The 14,924-nt window shown below is 44.9% G+C and overlaps 1 pseudogene; it reads left to right on the top strand.

Moving 5' to 3' along the window:
* Positions 1–306: 306 nt before the first annotated feature.
* On the top strand, positions 307–2,351 carry LOC106611303 (general transcription factor II-I repeat domain-containing protein 2 pseudogene; annotated as a pseudogene).
* Positions 2,352–14,924: the final 12,573 nt, after the last annotated feature.

Here is a 14,924-nt window from a genome sequence, read left to right as displayed (position 1 = left end):
GAGGAGGGAGGGGATAGGAGGGAGAGGGGGAGAGGGTGAAGGAGGGAGGTGGTACGAGAGGGAGGAGGAGGTAGGAGGGAGTGAGGGAGAGGGGGGAGGGAGAGGGGGAGGGAGGGGGAGAGAAGAAGCTCTAGGCCATGGGTGTCAAACTCTGGCCCGCGGGCCAAATTTGGCCTGCGGGGTAATTATATTTGGCCCGCGAGACAATACCAAATTACTACTAGAGCTGGCCCGCCGGTATTATACAGCGCATTCACCGCTAATACTACAAATCCCATAATGCTCTGCTGTTGTTTTCGCGCGCCAATCAGGACAGGACCCAGAAACGCCCTCTCCTCTGTGACAGTAGTCATAGCAACATAGACGCTACAACTGTCAGCGCGCTATCCCTTCCCAAAAATGGCGAAAAGAAAGGCAGAAAACAGGAGCTTTCTGGACAAGTGGGAGGCAGAATATCTGTTTACATATGTAAAAGACAAACCTGTTTGTCTTGTTTGTGGAGTCAACGTGGCTGTAAGTAAGGAGTACAACATTAGACGACACTATGAAACGAAACACCATGACAAATACAAGGACCTGGACATGACTCAAAGGAGCCAGAAAGTAGAGGAGATGAAGTTTGGTTTCACAACAGAATATGTTCAAAAAAGCCACATCACAAAGTGAGGCTGCTGTAAAGGCTAGTTATATAGTGGCAGCAGAGATCGCAAAATCAGCCCGGCCCTTTAATGAGGGAGAGTTCGTGAAAAAGTCTTCATCCGTGGAGTGGACTCAAATCTGTGTGTTACGGAGGAGCTATTGGGATTCAAATCAATGCATGGCACAACCACAGGAAAGGAAATCTTTGAGGAGGTTTCCAAATGTGTAACTGAAATAAAGCTGCCGTGGGATAAACTCGTTGGATTAACGACAGATGGTGCGCCAGCGATGTGCGGTAAAAAGAGTGGACTGGTGGGCATGGTCCGGGAGAAGATGCGGGAAGAGAACTGTGCAGGTGAGCTAACTGTTTACCACTGCATCATACATCAGGAATCACTGTGTGCCAAAGCCGTAAAGATGGAACATGTTATGACCACAGTAACACAGGTAGTTAACTTTATAAGAGCCAAAGGTCTGAATCACCGCCAGTTTACATTTTTTCTAGAGGAGTGTGGTTCGGAATACGCAGACGTGCCGTATCACACAGAGGTGAGATGGCTAAGCAGAGTAAAAGTACTGAACAGATGTTTCGAGCTGCGTGAGGAAATATGTCAATTCCTGGAAACCAAAGGGAAGGATACAGCAGAGCTCCGGGAGCAAAAGTTTCTGTGTGAGCTGGCCTTTCTCTGTGACATCTCGAGCCATCTCGATGCGCTGAACCTGCAGCTTCAGGGGCGGGGGCGCATCATCACAGACATGTACGCTGCAGTGAGGGCCTTTAAAACTAAACTGTGCCTGTGGGAGAATCAGATGCTGCAAGGAAACCCTTGCCATTTTCCCTGCTGCCAAACCATAAAAGCGCAGATCTCTACCGCCGTGTTCCCATGCGCACAGTTTGCTGAAAAACTCAGTGTTCTCGCCGCTGAGTTTAGCCGGCGATTTGCCGACTTCGATGTCCAGAAATGTAGGTTTGAACTGCTTAGTAATCCCTTCGCAGTTGATGTGGAAAATGCACCAACCAACATCCAAATGGAGCTGATTGAACTCCAGTGCAACGACACGCTGAAGTCAAAGTATGATGCTGTGGCCGCCGCACAGTTTCCACGGTTCATCCCTGACACAATGCCTCAGCTCCGCACCCAAGCTGCTCAGATGCTCTCCATGTTTGGCAGCACTTATCTATGCGAGCAACTTTTCTCCTCGATGAAGATGACCAAAACAACTCACAGGAGACGTCTGACTGATGAACACCTTCGCTCGATACTGAGGATTTCTTCAGCTCAGAGCCTGAGCCCAGACATTGATGAACTAGCATCCAAGAAGAGATGCCAGGTATCTGGCTTGGGCACATCAGATTAGATCAGTGTGCAATAATTAACATTTTCTTTGTGCACTTTTTCTTGCTACAAGGCATGGGCTTGAATGGTTGATTGATTTATTATCATTTTATTTGTAGAATTATTAGCCAGTGGAAAAAGTTTATTTTGGTATTTAAATCAGAAGGCTGCAAATAGAAAAGAGTCATACGATTTTTATTTAAATTTTATTTATTTAATAAATGAATGCCATTGATGTGTTTTTTCATTTGAAATTCGATTTTGCATGTCTCCACTATTAAATTATATATTGTATGGTAATAAGCGATGCTTGTTCCATATTCAATGTTAAAGCAAAACTTGTTTGGGTCCATATTAAAAGGTTCATTTGTTCAATGTTGGCCCGCGACTTTGTTCAGGTTTTACATTTTGGCCCACTGGGTATTTCAGTTTGACACCCCTGCTCTAGGCTATCCACAAACACACAAAGGATGAATACCAGCACACACATGAACACACACTGCCATTACCTACTGGGCTGGACATCATCTATCCAAGCCTCTCATCAAAGATCACTTTCCAGCCCCCAAGCAGAGACACACTTCCATCCATTCTGGGATCCAATGGAGGCTGGGTTTTCATGGATACTGCCCCGAGGCAAGGACAGGGGAAGCCCCAGATTTTTCTAATCAGGGACAAGAGTTGTGTCTCTGGTGGATTCGGTCGTGAGTGTGTGTGTGTGTGTGTTACTCATGAACTCATGGTGAGTGAAGAGTAGCGTTAACTATCCAACTAAGAAATACATACTTAAGGCCTTTTTTCAACGCTATGTTCTTAGCTAGCTTATCCTGTGTTCACACAAGCATTTGTTAACCCAGGCTGTATCACAACCAGCCGTGATTGGGTGTCCCAGAGGGCGGCACATAATTGGCCCAGCATCGTTGGGGTTTGGCCAGAGTAGGCGGTCATTGTAAATAAGAATTTGTTCTTCAAAAAGAAAGGAGGACCAAGGCACTCTTCATATAATTAATTAAAATGCCTTTATTAGTATGGCATGTTCAATAGAAACAAAGTATTAAGTCAGGGAGTACAAAGAAATAATACAATGTCCTCTTTTGAACAGCTTTTCCAATTAGCCCTAATTAGAAGAGGGAGTGGTTACAAAATTGATTGGCCACACCTAGTAAGCAATTCTATTCACATTAAAAAGTGAAATACTGTAGCTGTGTTATCATAAAAATACAACTCCAAGCTAGAAGTATCAGGACACTTAGAAAGGTAGTTTTAACCTTAAACATGACTGGGAGAAGTGTCAAGAATAAGAAAGCAATATATTCCATAGTACACTAGAACACAGCAAAACATGAACAACAACAGTCTAAACATAGCTGAGGGCAATTGAGGAAAATGTGCACTAGATGACAGCAAATGGACCTATCACGACCCTACAGGAAGGGTGAGAAATCCATATCTTCATTTAAACCCGGGTATTTAGTGGCCTGTAGTTTGTAAATCCCCAAACTTTCCCTTTGGTTTAACTGTTTAAGATGGTCCCCTTTTCTAATAGAGGCCAGAATATGATCAATACCCATAGCTTGAAGGGAGGCAGGGTTGCCATGGTGCAAGGACTTGTAGTGCCTTGCCTTGGGGTAGTCTTCATTGCCTACCCGTATGGCGTATTTGTGTTCCGCTAAGCGGTCTCGAAGGCGTCTCTTTGTCCGTCCAATGTAGAACACCTTGCACTGTGGACATTCCAATCTATAGATGACATGAGTGGTTTTGTAGTTAATGGAATGCTTGACGTAATACTCAATTTTTGAAGCTGTGTCAACAAAATACTTCTTCTGTGCAATATTTCTGCAATGGTTGCAATGGTTACATTTAAAAGAGCCCTTGGGTTTGTGGTCAAGCCAAGTTTTTTGAGAGTCACCCAGAAGATAACTGTGGACTAATTTGTCATTTAGGGTATCTCTTAAAGCTTATGACTGGTGGCTCAGGAAAGACTTGGCGTAGTAGCGTATCACTTTGGATGATTCCCAAATTATTTTTTATGATTCTTTTAATATTCTCTGCTTCAGTGCTGTATTTTGTAACAAAATACACTCTCTCTGATGTATCACGAGGCACTCCCCTTCGCAACAAGTTCTCTCTGTCAAGTAATCCAGCCCTTATAGCTGCATCTTTCAGGACCTGAACGCTGTAGCCCTGATTCAAGAAGCGATTCTCCAATTCAGCAGCTTTGACACTGTAGTCTGTTTCCTGATCGCTAATTCTGCGGACTCTTTGTAATTGGCCATATGGAATATTCTCTTTTAGCCTTTTGGGGTGAAAGCTGTCTGCCCTCAGAATGGTATTCCCATCTGTAGCCTTCCTAAAGATAGATGTGTGCAAACATCCTTTGTCGTTTTTCCTAATGTCGAGGTCCAAAAAATGAATGTTATCCTTGCTGTACTCCATAGTTAGTTTGATGTTAGGGTTAATGCTGTTAAGGTATTGGTGGAAGGAAATAAGTTCATCTTCTGAGCCGGACCAAAACAGGCAAACATCATCAATATAGCGTCCCCACCATATAATCCGGTCAAAGAAATGGTTATTAGAAGGATCCAAAATGAAGTCCTTTTCCCATTTACCCAAGTACAAACCAGCGTAGGAAGGGCTGTAGCAAACTCCCATGGCACATCCTTTGACCTGTTTAAAAATACGGTCCTGAAAGATAAAGATGTTATGATTAAGAGTCCATTCAGTCTGTGAGATGATGAATTCTGTAGGAGGCATCTCAGTCTCAGGTCGGGTACTCAAGAAATGGTGCATAGCTGCCAAACCTTATTCCTGTTCTGTGGTGGTGTATAGATACTCCACATCCATGGTGACTAAAAAGGAAGCTGTACCTATATTGTTCAATTCCTTAATTTTGTTCAACACATCTGTGGTATCTTGAAGATAGGCTGGAAGTGACGTCAGAAAAGGCTTAATAAAGTAATCAATGTACTTAGAGATGGGTTCTGTCAGACTTTCAGTATCACTAATGACTGGTCTGCATGGGGGATTTTCAAGATTTTTGTGGACTTTTGGAAGAAGGTAAAAAGAAGCCATACGCGGACTGCCATTGAAAATAAATTTGAACTCATTGTCTGAATTTGTTCTTAACTGACTTGCCTAGTTAAATAAAGGTTAAATAAAAAAACAAAAAAATATAAACCCTGGGCTAAGCTTTAGCCCTAAGTTTAGGATTACCACTAATGCACAAACACACATGCAACCAACATTCTATATCTGCCACGCCACCAATGTTAAGCAATAATATGAATACATTAATTCCTCTTGCTTCTAGCATAACATTTTATTTCCAACAGTGATGGTTTGTATAAACTTTGCTGTCTGCTGGCCGACCTCGGAAACAATGTTTCACATGCGATATCGCAGGTGCAGTGTGAACGCGCCTTCAGAGGGTTTTTACTCTGGTTCTGACAGATGAAACAGTGAGTGGGTGGAGCTGAACTATTGTCAGTCAAAATGCAGGGGGAGGGGCCAAACCAGAGAGCGCTAGGCCTGCTATTCATGTCACAGGAAGTGGGATGGGGGCGTGTCAGTCATAACACAGGGGGAGGAGCCAGAGAGCACTAGGCCTGCTATTCATGTCACAGGAAGTGGGATGGGGGCGTGTCAGTCATAACACAGGGGGAGGAGCCAGAGAGCGCCAGGGGAGGAAATCCCGGGGGGGACGGGGGGGACACGACCCCCCCATCCTGGGAAAAATATGATTTGTCCTCCCCAATATATCACTGAAACATAACTATGTAATTTAAATAATATTAATAATACGCAATGAAAGCAATTGTGCTGATTATAGACACTTAATAGCGCGTTTTTAAGTTTCAAAAGATTGCGACCCCCCCGCCCTTTGCCTCACAATGGTTTGATCCACTGCCAGTTCCTTAGCTTGCTACGTAACTGCCGTGAGGTTCATCCAGTCAATCGTGCACACTCACACTAGCTGAATATGCAGAGCTAGCATGCAAATATTAACTATTAAGCTAGCTAGTACCTATTCCATTTATGTGGCGTCGTCAAAGATGGAATCAGCATGCAGATGATGTAAGTTAGTGCTTCAAAGTCCCTGTGATAAGGTTAGCGATAAACTGAAGTCCAAACTGAACAGAACTACACTCTCTTCTACCATTGTCTTAAATATATTTAATGGTCTCGTTGCAAAAGCAAAATTGTCGCAAGGGAACTTTTATTTATTTATTTTATTTCACCTTTATTTAACCCGGGTAGCAAAGATTATAGCAAACACCACTGAAACTGAATTGGTGCTCGCTAGCTTAGCAAATTCAGCTATTGTTGGAAGCCAGCCAATATGAAACAAACTATTAAAATTACTAAAGGTTGCAGCATATGTTGTGTAAATGGTGAACTCGTACAGCTGTCAACTCTTGTCATTTTAATCCGTTTCACATTTGCTAGCTACCTTTTAGATCGAAGCCCATATAGAATGATTGAAGATGATAGAAGCCCATCTCCTACTGTAAATAACCTACACACTGTGTGTGTTGCCAGCCAGCCAGCCAGGTAGAAAATTGGCAGGAAAATAAAAGACGGACATCAGAGTATTTTTCAATACACCAAAACGCATAGTAAGAACCCTAGTAGCCTAATATCTCAAAGACTAGTTGTTCATAAGAAAGAAATTAAATTCTAATGGAAATGTTTCACAATGATGTCATTAGGCAGAGCAGGCAACAGATGGCACACAGACAGCAGAGTTGGGGACAGATATGCAGGGACAGACTGGCAGAGACAGGGAGTCTCAGGTAAGTTTGTTGAGTCTTTGTTTGGCAATATTATGAAAGGTTCTCAATTTTTTTGACTTGTAAAATAGGAACATAATTGGAAAATGCCATGGATACCCCCACTCTCAACTTAAACTGGTGACTGAACTAAGATTTGTTAAAGGCAATGGTATTGCTGTTGTGATTAGTTGTGTAGTTTTGTGTACCGGTAGTTAGGAGTACGGCAAACACCTTATTTCTTTGGTTCCTCAATATACATTTACCATATTACAATGTAGGCTATGTGTTACAGCACTACTTTTGGTGTCCCCCTCAGGAATTGCTCTTGAGAAAATGTCATGTAATTGTCCCCTCCAAAGTGGATATCAGATTTTCGCCCCTGGAGAGTGCTAGGCCTGCTACTTATGTCACAGGAAGTGGGATGGGGGCGTGTTGTACAAGGACAGTGTATTTATGGTATTAGATTACATTCACTTTATTTTCCCTGTGTGTGGATTAGAGAACGGCAGTATTGAGTATAATGGGGAATGATGAGGAAGTGAGGGGTGTCTATAGAAATAGGAAAGTGTGTTGTAAGACCTACAGTGTAAAGTGCATTCGGAAAGTATTCAGACCCCTTGACTTTTTACACATTTTGTTACGCTACAGCTTTATTCTAAAATTGATGAAATAAAAAAAAATCCTCATCAGTCTACACACAATACTCCATAATGACAAAGCGAAAACAGGTTTTTCGATTTTTTTCTAAATTTATTACAAATTAAAACAGAAATACCTTATTTACATTAGTATTCAGACCCTTTGCTATGAGACTCAAAACTGAGCTCAGGTGCATCCTGTTTCCATTGGTCATCGTTGAGATCTTTCTACAACTTAATTGGTGTCTAGGAACAGATTGTGTCGAGGAACAGATCTAGGGAAGGGTACCAAAAAATGTCTGCAATATTGAAGGTCCCCAAGAACACAGTGGTCTCAATCAGTCTTAAATGGAAGAAGTTTTGAACCACCAAGACTCTTCCTAGAGCTGGCCCCCCAGCAAAACTGAGCAATCAGGGGAAAAGGGCCTTGGTCAGGGAGGTGACCAAGAACCAGATGGTCACTCTGACAAAGCTCCAGAGTACCTCTTTGGAGATGGGAGAACCTTCCAGAAGGACAACCATCTCTGCAGCACTCCACCAATCAGGCCTTTATGATAGAGTGGCCAGACGGAAGCCATTTCTCAGTAAAAGGCAGATGATAGCCCTCTTGGAGTATGTCAAAAGGCAACTAAAGGACTCTCAGACCATGAGAAACAAGATTCTCTGGTCTGATGATACCAAGATTGAACTCTTTGGCCTGAATGCCAAGCATCACTCACATCTGGAGGAAACCTGGCAGCATCTCTATTCTGAAGCATGGTGGTGGCAGCATCATTCTGTGGGGATGTTTTTCAGCGGCAGGGACTGGGGGACTAGTCAGGATCGAGGGAAAGATGAATTGAGCAAAGTACATAGAGATCCTGCTCCAGAGCGCTCAGGACCTCAGACTGGGGCGACGGTTCATCTTCCATCAGGACAATGACCCTAAGCATACAGCCAAGACAACGGAAGAACGGCTTCGGGACAAGTCTCTGAATGTCCTTGAGTGGCCCAGCCAGAGCCCAGACTTGAACCCGATCTAACATCTCTGGAGAGACCTGAAAATAGTTGTGCAGTGACGCTCCCCATCCAACATGACACAGCTTGAGAGGATCTCAACCTTTAAGTCTTTATTGAAGACTCATCTCTTCAGTAGGTCCTATGATTGAGTGTATTCTGGCCCAGAAGTGTGAAGGTGAACAGAAAGGCACTGGAAATGAACCGTCCTTGCTGTCTTGGCATGGCCAGTTCCCCTCTCTCCACTGGGATTCTCTGCCTCTAACCCAATTACAGGGGCTGAGTCACTGGCTTTCTGGTGCTCTTCCATGCCGTCCCTAGGAGGGGTGCGTCACTTGAGTGGGATAAGTCACTGATGTGATCTTCCTGTCGGGGTTGGCGCCCCCCTCGGGTTCGTGCCGTGGGGGAGATCTTCGTGGGCTATACTCGGCCTTGTCTTAGGGTAGTAAGTTGGTGGTTAAAGATATCCCTCTAGTGGTGTGGGGGCTGTGCTTTGGCAAATTGGGTGGGGTTATATCCTGCCTGGTTGACCCTGTCTGGGGGTATAGTCGGACGGGGCCACAGTGTCTCCCGACCCCTCCCTTCTCAGCCTCCAGTAATTATGCTGCAATAGTTTATGTGTCGGGGGCTAGAGTCAGTCTGTTATATCTGGAGTATTTCTCCTGTCTTATCCAGTGTCCTGTGTGAATTTAAGTATTCTCCCTCTAATTCTCTCTCTCTCTTTCTCTCTTTCTTTCTCTCGCTCTCTCTTTCTCTTTCTCTTCTCTCGGAGGACCTGAGCCCTAGGACCATGCCTTAGGACTACCTGGCCTGATGACTCCTTGCTGTCCCCAGTCCACCTGGTCGTGCTGCTGCTCCAGTTTCAACTGTTCTGCCTGCAGTTATGGAACCCTGACATGTTCACCGGATGTGCTACCTTGTCCTGGACCTGCTGTTTTCGACTCTCTTTCTCTACCGCACCTGCTGTCTTTAACTCTGAATCATCGGCTATGAAAAGCCAACTGACATTTACTCCTGGGTTGCTGACCTGTTGCACCCTCGACAACCACGGTGATTATTATTATTCTACAAACACTGATTATTATTATTTGACCCTGCTGGTCATCTATGAATGTTTGAACATCTTGTCCATGTACTGTTATAATCTCTACCCGGCACAGCTAGAAGAGGACTGGCCACCCCTCAGAGCCTGGTTCCTCTCTAGGTTTCTTCCTAGGTTCCTGCCTAACTAGGGAGTTTTTCCTAGCCACCGTGTTTCTACATCTGCATTGCTGGCTGTTTCGGGTTTCAGGCTGGGTTTCTGTATATCACTTTGTGACATCGGCTGATGTAAAAAGGGCTTTATAAATATACTGCTCAAAAAAATAAAGGGAACACTTAAACAACACATCCTAGATCTGAATGAAATAAATAATCTTATTAAATACTTTTTTCTTTACATAGTTGAATGTGCTGACAACAAAATCACACAAAAATAATCAATGGAAATCCAATTTATCAACCCATGGAGGTCTGGATTTGGAGTCACACTCAAAATTAAAGTGGAAAACCACACTACAGGCTGATCCAACTTTGATGTAATGTCCTTAAAACAAGTCAAAATGAGGCTCAGTAGTGTGTGTGGCCTCCATGTGCCTGTATGACCTCCCTACAACACCTGCGCATGCTCCTGATGAGGTGGCGGATGGTCTCCTGAGGGATCTCCTCCCAGACCTGGACTAAAGCATCCGCCAGCTCCTGGACAGTCTGTGGTGCAACGTGGCGTTGGTGGATGGAGCGAGACATGATGTCCTAGATGTGCTCAATTGGATTCACGTCTGGGGAACGGGCGGGCCAGTCCATAGCATCAATGCCTTCCTCTTGTAGGAACTGCTGACACACTCCAGCCACACGAGGTCGAGCATTGTCTTGCATTAGGAGGAACCCAGGGCCAACCGCACCAGCATATGGTCTCACAAGGGGTCTGAGGATCTCATCTCGGTACCTAATGGCAGTCAGGCTACCTCTGGCGAGCACATGGAGGGCTGTGCGGCCCCCCAAAGAAATGCCACCCCACACCATGACTGACCCACCGCCAAACCGGTCATGCTGGAGGATGTTGCAGGCAGCAGAAAGTTCTCCACGGCGTCTCCAGACTCTGTCACGTCTGTCACATGTGCTCAGTGTGAACCTGCTTTCATCTGTGAAGAGCACAGGGCGCCAGTGGCGAATTTGCCAATCTTGGTGTTCTCTGGCAAATGCCAAACATCCTGCACGGTGTTGGGCTGTAAGCACAACCCCCACCTGTGGACGTCGGGCCCTCATACCACCCTCATGGAGTCTGTTTCTGACCGTTTGAGCAGACACATGCACATTTGTGGCCTGCTGGAGGTTATTTTGCAGGGCTCTGGCAGTGCTCCTCCTTGCACAAAGGCGGAGGTAGCGGTCCTGCTGCTGGGTTGTGTCCCTCCTACGGCCTCCTCCACGTCTCCTGATGTACTGGCCTGTCTCCTGGTTGCGCCTCCATGCTCTGGACACTGCCCTGACAGACACAGCAAACCTTCATGCCACAGCTCGCATTAATGTGCCATCCTGGATGAGCTGCACTACCTGAGCCACTTGTGTGGGTTGTAGACTCTGTCTCATGCTACCACTAGAGTGAAAGCACCGCCAGCATTCAAAAGTGACCAAAACATCAGCCAGGAAGCATAGGAACTGAGAAGTGGTCTGTGGTCCCCAACCGCAGAACCACTCCTTTATTGGGGGTGTCTTGCTAATTGCCTATAATTTCTACCTGTTGTCTATTCCATTTGCACAACAGCATGTGAAATGTATTGTCAATCAGTGTTGCTTCCTAAGTGGACAGTTTGATTTCACAGAAGTGTGATTGACTTGGAGTTACATTGTGTTGATTAAGTGTTCCCTTTATTTTTTTTAGCAGTGTACATTTGATTGATTGATTGATCTGTAGATTGATCTGTAGAGAAGAATGAGGGAAACTCCCCAAATACAGTTGTGCGAAGCTTGTAGCGTCATACCCAAGAAGACTCGAGGCTGTAATCGCTGCCAAAGGTGCTTCAGCAAAGTACTGATTAAAGGTTCTGAACACTTATGTAAATGTGATATTTCAATAGATTGATGAGATTTTGATTTTTTTTTTGAATAAGGCTGTAAGGTAACAAATGTGGAAAAAGTCAAGGGGTCTGAAAACTTTCTGAATGCCCTGTATATGCAGAGGGTGAGGCCTATACTGTAACAGGATCCCAATCATGAAGGGAGCTGTGGGCTCTTTAGTCCTCTAATGTGTGTGTACATACATACCTACATACATACATACATACATACTTGTGTGTGTGTCTCTCTCCCTCTGTGTGTGCGTGTGTTTAGTCCTCTCTAATGAAGGAGAAGCATCCCAGAGTCCCAGCGTCGGGCCAGCCAACCTAGTGGCCTGGCTGATCAGAGTCAGATGGCCCAGACTCGGAGCACCCCCCCTCACCACACCCCACCCCGCCCAGAGCGCCGCCCGACACCCTTTGTTACCTTCAAGTGAGCTGCGACCAGCCCATGAACCATGTAACTAGGTGCTTTCCAGGTTAATGGAGGTTTGGAACTGCACAACCACACAGCCTCACTGTCTCTTTTCAGTATGCATACACACACAAACAAATGCGCACACACACATACGTGCACATGCCCACTAACATACACAAACGCTAGCACATACCACAAGAGCCACATTCCTCGTCCTACCCATACTACGTTCTTGAGGAGTGGCAGGGGGGTCAGGGGTAATCAACGGTTTACTCTGTACTATACTACGTTCTGGAGGGGTGGCAGGGGGGTCAGGGGTCAAGGGTAATCAACTGTTTACTATCTGTACTATACTACATTCAGGAGGGGTGGCAGGGGGTCAGGGGTAATCAACTGTTTACTATCTGTACTATACTACATTCAGGAGGGGTGGCAGGGGGGTCAGGGGTAATCAACTGTTTACTATCTGTACTATACTACATTCAGGAGGGGTGGCAGGGGGGTCAGGGGTAATCAACTGTTTACTATCTGTACTATACTACATTCAGGAGGGGTGGCAGGGGGGTCAGGGGTAATCAACTGTTTACTATCTGTACTATACTACATTCAGGAGGAGTGGCAGGGGGGTCAGGGGTCAAGGGTAATCAACTGTTTACTATCTGTACTATACTACATTCAGGAGGAGTGGCAGGGGGGTCAGGGGTCAGGGGTAATCAACTGTTTACTATCTGTACTATACTACATTCAGGAGGAGTGGCAGGGGGGTCAGGGGTCAAGGGTAATCAACTGTTTACTATCTGTACTATACTACATTCAGGAGGGGTGGCAGGGGGTCAGGGGTCAAGGGTAATCAACTGTTTACTATCTGTACTATACTACATTCAGGAGGGGTGGCAGGGGGGTCAGGGGTAATCAACTGTTTACTATCTGTACTATACTACATTCAGGAGGGGTGGCAGGGGGGTCAGGGGTCAAGGGTAATCAACTGTTTACTATCTGTACTATACTACATTCAGGAGGAGTGGCAGGGGGGTCAAGCGTAATCAACTGTTTACTATCTGTACTATACTACATTCAGGAGGAGTGGCAGGGGGGTCAGGGGTCAAGGGTAATCAACTGTTTACTATCTGAACAACATAACACAAATAATACACATTGTACCCTAAATACTATGCATGACCCCCACAACAACTGCTCCCCGGGTGGCGATGACGTCTGTTAAGGCGCCCCCCTGCACCTCTCTGATTCAGAGGGGTTAAATGCGGAATGCACATTTCGGTTTAATGCGTTCAGTTGTGCAACTGACTAGGTATCCCCTTTCCCCTTCCCTTAGATCAGGGATCATCAACTACATTCAGCCGCGGGTCGATTGAATGGATTGTCGGGGGGCCGGAACATAATTATTAATAATTTGTAGACTGCAAATTGACCACAAGAAGCCCAAACAGATATAACAATTGACAAAAATATAATCATTTCTCAAACTTAGGTTACATTTTTATACGATCACGTCTCTCTATTATCCGTGGGATTACTTGGGAAGTTTTCCTAGTGTTTCCTGCTATTTTTTAAATATTTTTCTTTCTTTGAAAACTTGGGGGCCAAATAAAACCACCCCCGGGCCAAATTGTGCTGTTGCGTCAGTTGTAAGGGGAGGTGATAACTCTAGATGATGAAAGGTTGGCTATCTTATAATACCTCTATGGGCTGTCTGAGACTCACTCAGATGTGAGATACATAGAGGTGGTAGTTACTGGAGGTGAGGAACACCGGGGTCAGAGCTAGACAGAGCTGAGAGAGATAGAGTGATATAGAGAAATAGAGAGAGTTATAGAGAGAGGGATACAGAGAGAGAGTTAGAGAGAAATGGAGATTGAGAGATAGAGATACAGAGAGAGAAAGAGAGAAATAGAGAGAGAGTTATAGAGAGAGGGATACAGAGAGAGAGATAGAGAAATGGAGATTGAGAGATGGCGTTATAGAGAGAGATGCAGAGAGAGAGAGAGAGAGCGAGAGAGAAATGGAGATTGAGAGACATAGTTATAGAGAGAGATACAGAGAGAGAGAGAGAGAGAAATGGAGATTGAGAGACATAGTTATAGAGAGAGATACAGAGATACAGAGAGAGAGAGAGAAATGGAGATTGAGAGAGAGAGTTATAGAGAGATAAAGACAAATAGAGAGAGAGCTATTAGATGCAGTTCTTACTAGGATCAGTAACTGAGGTGTGTGTGTGTGTGTGTGTGTGTGTGTGTGTGTGTGTGTGTGTGTGTGTGTGTGTGTGTGTGTGTGTGTGTGTGTGTGTGTGTGTGTGTGTGTGTGTGTGTGTGTGTGTGTGTGTGTGTGTGTGTGTGTGTGTGTGTGGGATAGGTGTGTGTATGTGTGTGTATATGTGTATGTGTGTGTAACCAGAGTCAGGGTTAGGGATGGTCAGTTAACACCCTGGGGAGCCTAACCCCCCCCCCCCCAAAAAACACATCTGCTAACAGCCAGCCTGGATTTCCACAAGTCATTGCTCTTATCTTGTATCTTCCTTTATCTAAGGGAAATATTCAGACTGAGTGATCATTAATTAATAGCTCATTGTTCTACACTTGTTGAATGGGAAAGGCTTATCTAAGGTCTGTAGGTATTATAGAATCACCTTATATACAATATTGACAGTTCTGTAAGTAAACAAAATATCAAATTGGCTTCTAAATGACCATATTATAGTGTTATTATAGGAGTGTTCATTATTCCATTTTTGTCTGAACTACCGGTACTTGAGGTTACATTCCAAATGGCACAGGTACGGGCTGGTCAAAAGTAGTGCACTTTATAGGGAAAAGGGTACCATTTGGGATCCACCCTAGTCTGTCCTTCCACCACTCCCCCCCCCCCCCCCCCCCCCCCTGCTTTCAGACTAGATGGGAGTGGAAAAATGAAGAAATGAGTCAACATGAATCCTCAGGTACACTATATACTAGATCAGGTTTCCCCTTTAGAAGAGAAAGTCCATTAAAAATCCCTTTGATTTCATGTTTGGCGGC

Source organism: Salmo salar, chromosome 09, assembly GCF_965601325.2.
Source record: "Salmo salar chromosome 09, fSalSal1, whole genome shotgun sequence".
Classification (NCBI taxonomy): domain Eukaryota; kingdom Metazoa; phylum Chordata; class Actinopteri; order Salmoniformes; family Salmonidae; genus Salmo; species Salmo salar.
The sequence above is the reverse complement of the archived record's forward strand: the minus strand, read 5'-3'. Positions and strand labels throughout refer to the sequence as shown.